At 48.6% G+C, this 11,110-nt stretch overlaps 1 protein-coding gene across 6 annotated transcripts in view; it reads right to left on the bottom strand.

The window, feature by feature from the left end:
* Positions 1 to 1,210: 1,210 nt before the first annotated feature.
* Positions 1,211 to 11,110, bottom strand: part of CDK12 (cyclin dependent kinase 12) — a 75,615-nt gene continuing 65,715 nt past the window's right edge. For 5 of the 6 annotated variants that reach the window (XR_004683212.1, XR_004683213.1, XR_004683214.1 and 2 more), the window contains one exon: positions 3,005 to 6,899. The gene's annotated coding sequence lies outside the window, so the exon portion shown is untranslated. Of the gene's footprint in view, positions 1,350 to 3,004; positions 6,900 to 11,110 lie in introns of those variants that run through there. The other variant, XR_004683211.1, reaches the window with a different exon arrangement.

Below are 11,110 nucleotides of genomic sequence, written 5' to 3'. Positions count from 1 at the left end.
AGGGGCCCTCGTATTTGGGGGCTCAGAGGCATGAAGACTTGTGCGGGGGCATGCATGAGGGTAGGCCTCTGTGGCTGCCTTGCCCCCCTCACCCTCAATCTGTGCCTGCAGTGGAATCTGGGGTGAGGGCCCAGGCAGGATTGGGATTTCTCCCCTGTGCCTGTCTCACCTCCCTCCCTCCAGGCTTATCTTCTTCGAGGAGACAGATGTTGCCTTTGATGAGGACATAGGGACTTGGCCCAGAGCCTGAGTTGTCCTACTTCATTAGGGGCCCAAAGAACAGGTGGGGTCAGAGAGGGCAACACTGCCTAGAGTAGCTTCCAGATCCATGACCCCAAGTACCTGGATGCTCAGGGGCACTGTCAGGACAAGGGGACTGGGTAAGAAGACACTGTGAGGACCAGGTACTGATGCCGAGCTGGGCGGGAGAGATGGCTCTGGGATGGGCAGTTGGCTAGAATGGGAAATGGCCAGGGAGAGCAAGGGGCTGACACCCCTGGCCTAACATTAACTTCCTACAGATTTGGGTATTTTGTTTGAGGTCAGCAAGGAGGTCAGATAAAGCCCCTGGGCTGAACACTGGGCACCCCCCAGAGGTCATTTTGTCCACTCCCTGCTCCCCAGGGTCTAGAGAGTACAGCCCCAAAGTACAGCCCCAAAGCTGGCTCCAGCGGTCCTCGGCTCCAATCACCTGGCTGAGGCTCATCAACATTGCCCCAGACGCTTCAAGGAACAAGCGGATTGTGCTCTCACCGTCTATCCCTCCCACTTGGTCGAACGATCTCCTTCCCTGAAGTCCAGGGGAAGAGGACAGAGGCAAACAGAGGAGTGGCAACAGATGGTCTCGGCAGTCTCAGCTAAGGCAGCTAAGGCAGAAAAGAGGGGTTTTCTGCAGAACAGTCTTTTCCGATGGAACTCCTCTCCTCCAGCTCACAAGTGATTTCAGGCCCCAAATGGAGAGAAGTTATTGGGACTTTGAATTCTCTCCACCCCTGGAGAAGCTGGAGAGCATATAGACAGGTCCAGGCGCTGGTAAGGCAGGGGGCCCATATCCTGGAACTTGGTTTACTCCTGTCCTGATATTTTTGTTTTTTTCTCCAAGGAGAATGAGGTGGCCTGACCTCCCAGGCACCCTGTTCTCTGGTCCACATATCGGGTAGGTCCGCTCTGGGGGTGAGGAAGTGGCTAAGAAACTGAGTTTAGGCCAGAGTGATGTCCTTTTGTCATTTATTCATTCATTCAACAAATATTTACCAAACAGCTGCTTTATGCTAGGCACGGTGCTGGGCACCAGGAGCACACTGGTGAATACAGACAGACGTGGTCACTGTCCTCGTGGAACTTTCCATCTGGTGGGGGAAATAGGATTATTATTCAAATGGCTGCACAAATAAGTGTGAAATCACTGTGCTAAGTGCTCTGAAAGAAGAATATATAGTACCGTGAAAGTGTACAATCGGGGGACTTGGCTGAGTCCAAGGAGTTGAAGATGAGCTTGCAAAGGAGACAGAGAAAGGGCAGCCAGAGTGGTAGGAGAATTGGCAGTGAAATCATAGAATCAAAGGAGAAGTTGGTCAACTGTGCCGAGAGATGCTGAGAGCTCATGAGACACCTATTCACCCTGACTCCTCACCTGCTAGTTGTGAGTACAGGTATGGAAGACTCTGGCATTGTGCCTGGCTCACAGTTGGTGCTCTGTAATGTTAGCTCCCTACCCCCCCCTCCCCAAGCTGAGCCTCCCTCCAGGGACCCCAGATTTCTGGAACAAAGGAGCTGCCTAGTCTCAGCCTCCTCCCTCAATTTAGGCCCCAAACCCCAGCCATCCAGTCCTCAGTGAAGGACTCTGGGCGCCCCCTCCCTGCCTCTCCACACTAGTCCCTTCATGTGGAGTCCTACTGTTCCCTAACCTACTTCCTCCTTTGCATTGGTTTTCCATGAAGAGGGGCTAGGGTCTAGGTCTCAGAGAAAGATGTCATTCTGGCTCTGCTTCTGGGCTGAGTCTGAGAAGGCAAGAGCGTCGGAATCCTCAGCAGCTCCCAAAGCTGCCCAGGGTGAATCTGAGTGTCTTAGGTAGGGAGCGGGAGTAGTGGGGAGATGGGAAGGGGGGCTGCCCACCCAAGGCGGCGTAGAGCCCAGAGCCTTTTCTATCGCAGACACCCCATCTGTCTCCCACAGAAGGCTCGGGTTGGAGGAGGTGCCGAAAAGGGGGGTATGGAGGGTGAAATTGTACAGTCTGTGATCTAGCATGATGACAGTGAAGGTGCTGACTGGGAGGGTCAGGGTGGGGTGTAGGCTGGGAGAACTGGAGGTCAGAATCTGGGACTGGAGGTGGGGAAGATGACAGGGATGCTCTTTGCTACTTTCCCTAAAGAGCCCTCTGTTTTTTATTTTGATTTATAGCTCCCCACCTGACTGACCACAGGGCAAAGAATCACACCCCTCTGGCCAACAAACTATTGGTGTTCTTAAGCCAAGGCCTGGGCTGGATTCATGATACGCCCCCCTTCCAGCAGTCGGACCTTTTCCAGACCTTAAAATAATATTTATTTAAATTGGCAGTTTTCAGAGTATTTCCTTTCACATATCACTTTAATTGATCCTGCTAAAGTCTAGGGAGGTAAACATTATTCTTCTTGATCTATAGACAAAGCAACAAGGGGTTTATTTTATTTTTATCCTTTTAGAGAGAGAATATGCGTGCGTGTGAGTGGGATGGGGGGTGGGGGGATAGAGGGAGAGGGAGAATCTTAAGCAGGCTCCATGCCCAGTGTGGAGCTCAAGGTGGGCCAATCTCATGACCCTGAGATCATGGTCTGAGCTGAAATTAGGAGTCGGATGCTTAACCAACTGAGCCACCCAGGTGCCCCACCAAGGGGTTTAAGAGATTAAATGAATAACCTGGATCACAGGAGAGTAGGGAGAGGGGGCCCTAACCCAGGTATTCTGACATGCAGCCACTAGGCTATCCCTACGCCTTCCTTTCTCCTCATTTTTGGTGATACTGTACAGCCCCCACTGCTGGGTCAGGTTGGGGTTCTCTAGTAGATAACTCAGGAGAATTTCTTCCCTGTGACTGACAAACTTTGGGAGATACCCAGGCCTGGTGGACATACATCCATACAGCCCCCACCCTTGGAAACCAACTTCCAGACACTAGGAAACTGGACATCCCCAGAGGGATGGGCCTCTCACATGCAAAAATATGAGAGGGCTCTAGACTGGAAGTGGGCAAGAAAAGGGGGCAAGGCAGAGGGTGGGGACAGAAAAATGCCAACCCAGTTAGTTGTTCTGTTAGCATCCACTCCAGGTCCTGAGTGGACCCTTGGGAATCCCTGCGGACATCCCCTCCCCACATTCCAAGCTCTAAATACTTTTTGTTTTTCCCTCCGTGTATATTTAAGAGAGTATGATTCCACAGCTTCCCTACTTACTCCAGTCTTTTCTCCCCCTCTTCCCTGTTTGGAAGTTCTTCCTCGGATGTAACTTTATTTCTTCAGGCTGCAGCTTAATCCCTCTAAAAGCCCTCTAAAACAGGTGCCAAGGGAACCCAAGACAGGGCTTGAGTTATTAAATATAAATAGACAGGGGAGGGGAACTGAATATAGACAGATATTTTATCTCTCAGTCCCTGCAAGTTATTGGGAAGAAGGCACTAGTGGTTGCTAAGCAACAGGTCTCCATAGAGGACAAGGCACAGAGGAAAAAGCCTCTTTTGAATATTGAGGTGAGAGGGTAGGGAAGGTGGTGGTCAATGGGCTATGGACCGGCAGGCAGGGCTGCGGGAATGATTGGTTCGTCCTCCAAGAACAGCCCTATTCCCCCCAGGCCTCAGTAAACTCCGCCTTTACGGCCTTCCCGATTGGTGGAAGGAGGAAGGCCTCAGGCACTCCTCCCTTCCTGCCGGGAGGAGGAAACCTGGTTTCCATAGCAACCCAGAAACAATCCTGGCCTTGTTTTGCTCACGGCTTTTCTATAACCCCTCATGGAGCACCGACTATCATGGACTCCCTTCTCTGACCCCCAACTTCCGATTTGAGGGGGAGGGCCCATAGAAAGATTAAGGGTGGGAGTGCCACTGGTCTCACTGGGCCCTGAAGTGACCTATTAAGACTCTAAAGTGGGAGTGACTTTTAGGGGAAAGGGCTTTCAAGCATTCTCTGACCTCTGCACCTCCTAAGGGACTGCAAAAAGCACGGGCAAATGGTGGCATCAGATGCAAATTCTATGTCCAGGCTTGCTTTCTAAAGAGCCAGTACAGGCGGGGGTTGAAGGTCAGGAGAGAATGAGAGGGCAGAGTCTTTTGTGCCCCTTGGCCACCCAGACTCCTATCCTCCTCGACCTTAAGTCCACTGCCGTCAAGACCCGAGAATGGAGATATAGAACATTAACGTATGTCAAGTATAAGTGAGTGGCACCGAGGGGCATAATCTGTTTTTCTAATATGACCACAAGCAGAGTGTTAGGAGAATTAGGCCGACAGCTGCTGGTGCCCCCCCCTTCCACCCCCCCTCCTCGCTCTCCCTCTCCCTTCCTCCTCGGCGTTTGCACACACCAATGGCAGCCGAGCCCTGCTCGAGATTTCTCTTAATCTTCCTCCGCCATCCTGCGCTCTTTCCGCAGGCGGTGCTGCGAAGCCGGCAGAGCCCCGCGTCACACCTTACTGCTCTCCGAGATTGCTCCACAGAGAGCTCAAGGAGATGGCAATTCAGCGCTGATGCCGGCTGGCAGCAGTTGGGAGAGGGGAAGGAGGAGAGAGAGGGAGGAGGGGAGGGGGGAAAAAGTTGGCACAGATACCAAGTTTTTCCCTAGAGAGACATGGTGGGGGGGGGGGTGGCAAGAGAAGAAGAGAGAAAATGACACAGAGAAAAAGAAACAAGGAAAAAGAGGCAGAGAGGCAGACAGGCAGAGAGAGAGAGAGAGAGAGAGGATTAAAGTTCTCAGACATTCACATGTGGGCATCTCTAGCCCACCTCAACTCGTGACCCTCTAAAGATCACACCCCCAGCCGGAGTTCCCAGCCACCCACCCTCCAACAAACACCAAACGCGCGTGCACACACACACACACACACACACTCCCAGCCAACCTGGAAGTCAAAGTGGCCCAGACATGTTGTGTGTATTCGTGCAAGTGTGTGTGTGTGTATGTGTGTGTGTATACGCCTGTATGTTGTCTCTGTTTTGGATCGCAGTAGAATGCAGTATGTAAATGAGATGGTTATTACCGCAATGTTCATCAAGCTGAGCCGAGAAGACATTAATAGCCTGATGAATATGCATGTGAATTTGTTAATTAAGTTAATTATTCTGCTGAAAATGCATTCGTCTTCCAAGGACATTTTCCCAATGATTTTTACATGCTCTAGCCATTAGTCATGCTATATTTTATCAGGGAAATGAGTTTGCTTAAGTTGTAAAAAAAAAAAAAAAATGGAGCGAGAAGAGAAATAGAGAAAGAAAGGAAGAGGAAAAAAATGAAAGAGGAAAGAGGAAAATGTGTTGGAGTTGAGAGTGGGAAGGCATCTGAGGCCGGCCTGAAGTTTGAGGCCCAGCTGGGCTTTTGAAGCCTGCCCTCGATTTTTATGGGTATCTCACTCTACAATTTTTTGCCCTTTTTTTGATGACAAACTTTTTTTTTCCAGTGCCAAATTTCCAACACATTAATTAATTGTTGTAGCCAATTAACTGTAGTTGTGCAAATGAGTTTAGCACTAATTACCATGCAGTGCCTGTAATCACATAAAAAACTTGCTGAGAAAGAGAGAGAGAGGAGAAGAGAAAGAAGGAATGGGAAGGCAGTGGTAGCAGAAGAGAAGGGGACCTGGAACAGAGGGGCAGCCAAGGGAAGGAAATAAGCAGGCGTTCTGAGATTTCCTGGTTAGAAGCCATCTTGGCTTCGAGAAAAAGGAGCTGTCTCCCAGCCACATTCAGGACCTCTGACAGTTAGGAAATCTCAGTGGGAGTAAGATTCAGTAAAGAGTGATCTCCCTTTGTCTAAGAACTTCCAGCCAAAAGACACAAGTTCAGAATGGATATCTCTGGTTGTTTCAGTGATACAGTGTAGTCCCTATACATTCTGAAGGCCTCGGTGTTTATCCTCCATGGCTGGAATTACTGGGTATGGGTGGTGGGTGTGACTGGGAGATGTGCCATTTCTGATGGGCCAGGGGAGATGGAGAAAAGTGGCATGTGCTCTCAGCCTGGTTCTAGAGCCGTAAGTACATAGGGAAAATTGTTATGAGTCTAGACCACTGGAATAGGCCAATGGAGCAACGATAACATCAGCTATAAAAGAGCCAGTTCCAGCAGGAGGTGGGAAGAGGCAGCCTTTGGCCAGACATAGCTCCCAGGAGAGGAGCCAAACCTTCTCTCCCACAAGTTGGCATCTCTACCACCTACCATGTCTGGGCCAACTCTAGGTTTCCACCTGTCAGCTTCAACCAGTGCCCACAGGCTGAGGGACACACCAAATGATTTCTCCAACTCCTTCTGATTTCACTGTCCATGACTTCAGCTGGAGTAAGGAACAGTTATAAAGCGAGGGCTAAGTGCCGGACTGGCATTTTTGCTTCCACTCTGCTTGCCCCCTGTACCATGTCCTAGACACTGTGCCTGCCCAAAGGGTGTGTGTGTGTGCACATGCACGTGCACAATTAACCTGTAGCTCCCCCACCACCAAAAAAAGTGCGATTATTGCCCTTACCCCTCCGGAACAGGGTGCTCACTCATCATGGCCTGTTTTCTCAGACCTCTTCAGAGACGCCTTCAGCTTCACACTTCCATGGAGGACCCTAGCCATGCTCCCTCTCATAGACACCCAAAGGCTTCTTTTCTGATTCCAGGGCCCAGGTCTGTGGGCAGACTGCGCATGGGCTCTATCCACTTCAGCCTTGTTCTTTCCTGGCAAAGGGGAAACAATTTCAAAGGCACATGCCATACTGCTTCCTGCTCTGTGACATTGCTGCTCTTTTTTTTTTTTAAAGATTTTATTTATTTATTTGACAGAGAGAGAGATAGTGAGAGCAGGAACACAAGCAGGGGGAGTGAGGGAGAGGGAGAAGCAGGCTTCCCGCCGAGCAGGGAGCCTGACGTGGGGCTCGATCCCAGGAGCTGGGATCATGACCTAAGCTGAAGGCAGATGCTTAACGACTGAGCCACCCAGGCGCCCCCCATTGCTGCTCTTCTAACCTATGAACCAACGTCAGCTGTGAAGACCTGAACTGACCCACGCTGCTCCAATCTCTTTCTGCCTCCAACATTTCTCTTTTGGTTCTGCCCACACCCTATTCCCAGAAACGTTAGTCAAGGTCTGAGAAAGCCTCGTGCAGCAGAAAGAGCCCTATTATCTTGGGTTCCAGGCTCTTTGCCATTTAACATGTGATCATGGGAGAATTTTTTACTGGAGCCTCAATTTTCCTCATCTATGAAATGAAAATAGTAATAGTGCCATGCCTGAAGAATTAAAGAAGCTTAATAATTGTGAGTATAAAACAGCACACAAGTAAATGAGCTACTTCATTAATTGGTAGTGAGTACAAAGTGAGAGTACAAAGTGTCCTTTAACAGGTGAATGGTTAAACAAACTGTGGTCCATGTGGTCATGCCATAGAATAAACAAAACGAACAAACTAGGATACATACAAAAACTTGGATGGATTTGGTGAGTGAAAAAAGCCAATCTTAAAAACTTACACAGCGTATGACTCCATTTTTGAAATGACAACATTTCAGAAGTGGAGGAGATAAGTGGTTGCTAAGGGTTAAGGAGGGTGTGAGGTAGGTGTGATTATAAAAGGGCAGCATGTGGGGCACCTGGGTGGCTCAGTCGTTAAGCGTCTGCCTTTGGCTCAGGTCATGATCCCAGGGTCCTGGGATCGAGCCCCGCATCGGGCTCCCTGCTCGGTGGGAAGCCTACTTCTCCCGCTCCCCCTGCTTGTGTTCCCTCTCTTGCTGTCTCTCTCTCTGTCAAATAAATAAATAAAAATCTTTAAATAAAAGGGCAGCATGAGGAATCCTGGTGGTGTTGGAACTGTTCAGTGCCTTGACTCCAGTGGTAGATACATGAATTTACACAGGTAATAATATTGTATATACATACACACACACACACACACAGACACACAAAATGGGGAAATCTGAGTAAGACTGATGGACTATATCAATGTCAATATTCTGGTTGCGGTACTATAGTTTTGCAAAATATTAGCATTGGATGAAAGTAGGAAAAATGTACAAGGGATCTCTGTATTATTTCTTAAAACTGCATGTGAATCTACAATTATCTCAATAAATAAAAAAAAAAGCTATGATAGATTACTAATGTCTCTCTGCTAGGCCTAGGAGAGAAAAGGGGCTGCCCTTGTGTTTCCATTGCAGAATTCCAAAGAGGAAGATTTAAAAAACATTATTCTCATGGGTATATCAATAAAATGGCTATAGGGAACAGGGGATATTTGTATCTGTTGATCTAATAATTCTACTTTTTAGAATTTACTATAAAAATGCACGAAGAGGGAACGCCTGGGTGGCTCACTCAGTTAAGTGTCTGCCTTTAGGTCAGGTCACGGCCCCAGGATCCTGGGATCGAGTCCTGCATTGGGCTCCTTGCTCAGCAGGGAGCCTGCTTCTCCCTCTGCTTGTGCTCTCTCTGACAAATAAATAAATAAATAAAATCTTTTAAAAAAATGCATGAAGGTTTATGTGTTAGAATGTTCATTCTGGTATTATTTATAAGAGTAAAATACCTAAATGATTAAAAATAGGGGATGAGCCTTGTAAATCAGGACATGTTTAGGTGATAATACTCCACAGACTTTAAACATACCTAAAAAAAATATATCCAGCACAATGCCTGGCACATAATAGGCATTCAATAAATGGTAGTTCTCTTCACTTTACTGGGATATGCTGGGTATTAAAAGAGCTAATGTAGGTAAATGTACTTGACAAACTGTAAAGTGCCTGGGGTTGCTATCCTAGTGGCTGTCTCTCATAGCCCCATCTTAGATGATGAAGCTGTACTTCCAGGCAGAACACTGCCTGGAAGTACAGCTCCTGGTTTGAGGCATGGGAATGGCACAGTCTGAGTCAAGGGATTGGGGCTATTTCCTTTCCAGGAGACTGCCACCCCCCTGCTTCACATCATGAAGACAATCATGGACATTCTTCCCAGCATACATACATTCACTTATTTGGCCTGTAATTTCAGAGGACTCATGGAGTCGTTGAAGCAATGTCAGCCCTGGTGACTCCATAAGAGTAACAGACTATTTATTGTATCAACCACTGAGCACCTACTGAGTATCAGGCAATGTCCTAGGTGCTTTACAGACATTACTTCACTAAATGCTCTCCACAACCTTAAGAGGTTGTTTATCTGAATTTTATAGACAAGGAAACCGGGGCTCAGAGAGGTTAAGTGACTTACCAAGATAGCACAGTCGGTTAATGGCAGTGCTGGTGCTAGAACCCAAGGCTCCCTGCCTCCCAAACTTGTGATCTAACCATCAGCTACTACCTTTAGAAGGACCGAGAAGGGGTGTACTCCCAGAGCTAGTGAAGAAATTGCACTGAGGCCCCCATCTGGAGAAGCCACAGAAAAGTAATCCTGTTTTTTCCATTCCCCTTGATAGGCACAGACTTAAACCTATCCCAGGCAGGAAAAAAAAAAAAAAATCTCTGAAGTAGGCGCATTCTGAAGTTTTATATCCCATGAGTAAGTTTTTCCATATGTCTACCTTCTATCTTTTTTGCTAAAATCTGATCCCTCTTCAAACTCTTATTTCCAGTAGGGACAGTTGAATATATGACATGGTACCCTTCCATGAACGGTCCTAGGTCAGGAGAGGTTGGAGGAGCTTCTTGTTCCCCAGTTCTGTTGAGGCCATGACTAAGATGTTTCAGTCCCCTTGGTCTCTTGGATTTGATCCAAGCTATCAAACCAAAAGATAAGCAGGAGAAAATGGGCCAGGAAGAAGAGCAGAACCTAACCAGACCAAGGAGACCAGCTTGGAGAATGGTCTGGGAGACTCTTGGGACCTGAGTGCTGGGCTTGGGGTAAAGTTAGAGTGGGCAGTTTTTCCCACCTTACTCAGCAGCCAGTTTCATGTTTGACATTTACCTAGTTGAGAAGGTCTGGCTAGCATCCCTCATGCCAGAGTCTCTTAATAGTCTTGATAGGACATCTCTACAGAAAGGAAAGGGCTGGGGATTCTGCCACTCCATATTTACTCCTGTTTCGATACTACTTCACTGTGTTTGCTCAGGGCCAGGCAGCCCAACTGGGGGAGCTTAGAGATACCCAGGAAAGAGAATCATCTTGTGAGGAGGATGCTGGGTCCAAAGTTCTTTTCTCTCAACATGAGAGCCAGGAGGGCAACCGGAGCCTGAGTCTGGACACACAGATCAGTGAGGGGCAGTGTCCTCCCTCCCTACCTTCCCCTGTACACCATTCTACCCTGCTGGGGCCCAAGCATGCCCACTGCTCTCTTTGGCTTCCCTCACCCCACTTACCCTATGGACAGGAGAGGGTTAAAGGCATGGTATGCACAAGCTATAAATTTCCCATCAGTGTGGGGAGAGTAGGACTGTTGGCAGGGAGGGGGTTGGGCTGGGGGGGAGGGGGAGCTGGGAAAAAGCCAGGAGGTTGTCTCTAGGTAACAATAAACACTGCAAGCAAGGAGCAGCTGTTACACTTACTCTCTCTGCATCACAATGCTGAAATAACACTAATAAACCAGTGTGCCCAATGCACAGGCATACATGCATTTAGGGCCACGCCCCACTGCATCCTTACAGCAGCCCTCTGCCTCAGGTCAGGGCCCTTGCTGTCAGCGGACATACCAGTCTTGGCCTGGCTACCTTTGGGGGAGGACAAGCACTAAAGAGCCAGTCTCAGAGTCAGAGTGGCATTCCCAGAGACAGTGGGGGGTGGGGTGGCAGGCTGAGATTCTGCGTTCAGATCCTGATGGCATTCATTGGTACAAAGAGTTCAAATGGGGTAACTCTTGGCTGGGACTCGGGAGTAGAGGAAGAGAGGAAGAAAAAGTGTAGGGAACAGACAACTACTTACCATATCTTCTCAGACTCAAAGGGATGAGGTGGCCAGGAGT

This window comes from Mirounga leonina, unplaced genomic scaffold (genome assembly GCF_011800145.1).
Source record: "Mirounga leonina isolate KUSES-001 unplaced genomic scaffold, KU_Mleo_1.0 Mir_200, whole genome shotgun sequence".
NCBI classification, from domain to species: domain Eukaryota; kingdom Metazoa; phylum Chordata; class Mammalia; order Carnivora; family Phocidae; genus Mirounga; species Mirounga leonina.
Note: the sequence above shows the minus strand (reverse complement) of the source record. Positions and strands in the feature narration are given on the sequence as shown.